Below are 2,500 nucleotides of genomic sequence, written 5' to 3' on the forward strand. Positions count from 1 at the left end.
TGGAACGTTCAAGTCAGAATAATTTTTTCAACAGAAAATTTCGGATATTATTATGTAAATTATTATGAAATTCGACCTCACTGAATTTTAATAGGCTTATTTTTGGAATTAGAATTACTTTCACGATAAAAAAGCAAAAATATTTTTCTAAATGATTCCCAATTGTGATTTTAATAAATATTTAACGGGATCAAGTTGAAAATCTTCTTTTCTTCACATTTCTCTAATTCCGCCTTAAGTCTCCCGACGAGTTCTTCAAGATTTCCTTAGGAACTCCAGAAGAAATTCGCTCGGAAGTGATTGATACAAGACTTTCTTCAACACTTTGAACATTTAATTTCGTCAGTAGATTTTAATTTATAGAAACAAATATTGATATATATAATCAATATTATTTCTAGCTAAAGTAAAACTTATTTTGTTATTAAAACTATTAATACATATATTATTAATGTCTACTGACTCAAAATATTGTATAACATTCTCCTTATTATTTGCTTGAAATTTCTATTCTTGTAACTTCCAGAAAGTCTTCTCAAGTTCTCACTCTTCAGGGATTCGAGAGAATGATTAAATAATATTTTCACTCTCTGTCTGTACATCGTTTTCTTGTTGCTCCATCATCATCATCAACTTTTACTTCAAAAAAGGTTGAAGTAATTCCTTTACGTCCTGTTCTATTCTTTTTTAATTAGAAAGATATTTTGACTGGCCAGATAGTACTACATTGGATCCTTCTCTCTGGTTACGGTTCATTTTCCTTTTGCCTATACACTCACACACCGAATAGTCTGGCCTATTCTTTACGTATTCTCCTCTGTCCTCATACACCTGACAACACTGAGATTACCAAACAATTCTTCTTACTGCACTGTAATTGTTCAGTGGCCACTTTCCTCTTTGTAAGGGTAGAAGAGACTCTTTAGCTATGGTAAGCAGTTCTTCTAGGAAAAGGAAACTCCAAAATCAAACCATTGTTCTCTAATCGTGGGTAGTGCCATAGCCTCTGTACCATGGTCTTCCACTGTCTTGGGTTAGAGTTCTCTTGCTTGAGGGTGCACTCGGGCACACTTTTCTATCTTATATCTTATATCTCTTCCTCTTGTTTTTAAAAGTTTTTATAGTTTATAAAGTGATATTTATTTTAATGTTGGTGCTCGTCTTGAAATATTTAATTTTTCCTTGTTCCCTTTCCTCACTGAGCTATATTCCCTGTTGGAGCCCCTGGGGTTATAGCATCCTGCTTTTCCAACTATGGTTGTAGCCTAGCAAGTAATAATAATAATATATATATATATATATATATATATATATATATATGTATATATATATATATATGTATATATACATATATATATATATATATATATATATATATATATATATATATATATATATATATATATATATATATATATATATATATATATATATATATATGGTGCTAGGGCAATTCGTCCCTGGTGAATTTGTCGTTGCCCAGTTCGTCCCGCTCAATTCATCGTTGCTCAATTTGTCCCCAAGTCAATTCGTCGTTGGGCAATTTGTCCCCAAGTTAAAAGACACTATACTCAATCTTTTATAATGAAACACATTTGCACCGACACACAGCGGTGCCCTTTTTGCTCGGAAAAGTTTCCTGCTCTCTGATTGGTTAGAATTATCTTGTCCAACCAATCAGCGATCAGGAAAGTTTTCCGAGCTAAAAGGGCACCGCTGCGAGTCGGTGCAAATCTGCCTCGCTTAAAGAAAATTTAGTATAGTTTGTTTAACTGTTTTATATTAATTTCAGAAAAAGGAAAAAACAAAGTTGTTGATGAAGAGAGTTATATATATACTAAGAGTAAGGAGAGTGCAGATAGACTGAAGATCTACAGGAGGTGTGAAAATCGTGCATGCAAGGCCAGACTTCATACTGATGGAAACTATATAGACACTAAGAAGGTTGGTATCCACAATCACGCTTTAACAGCCGCAGAGGTAAATGCGAAGACTATGGTCTCAAATATTAAAGCAAAGTCAATTTCATCTCGTGATGCACCTCGCTCAATAATTGCTGGTGAAGTTGAAAAGTTAAACGAATGTGCTTTATCACAAATTCCTCGGTTGGAACATCTCGGTAAGAATATCAGACGTTGGAGGCAAGCAGATTTTAATTATCCCGCAACCCCACTAACAAATGTTGGGTTCTCCATTCCAAGTGAATGTAACTGAGCTTATAATAATAATAATAATAATAATAATAATAATAATAATAATAATAATAATAATAATAATAATAATAATAATAATAATAATATAGTGTATGCAAGTAACAACGTTCACTAAGTTTTATCACAAAAAAATGTGAAGCTGATCGAAGTAGAGGTCAACTAGGCACCACATAACAACCTAAATTCCCACAAGAGTTATCAGAAACTCAACAACACACAGCTCACCATTAATGCAATGGTGGCGGAGTTGCCCTTAGTCGTTCATCTCCATTTCATAGGACTTTTTT

This window comes from Palaemon carinicauda, chromosome 33 (assembly GCF_036898095.1).
Source record: "Palaemon carinicauda isolate YSFRI2023 chromosome 33, ASM3689809v2, whole genome shotgun sequence".
NCBI classification, from domain to species: Eukaryota; Metazoa; Arthropoda; class Malacostraca; order Decapoda; family Palaemonidae; genus Palaemon; species Palaemon carinicauda.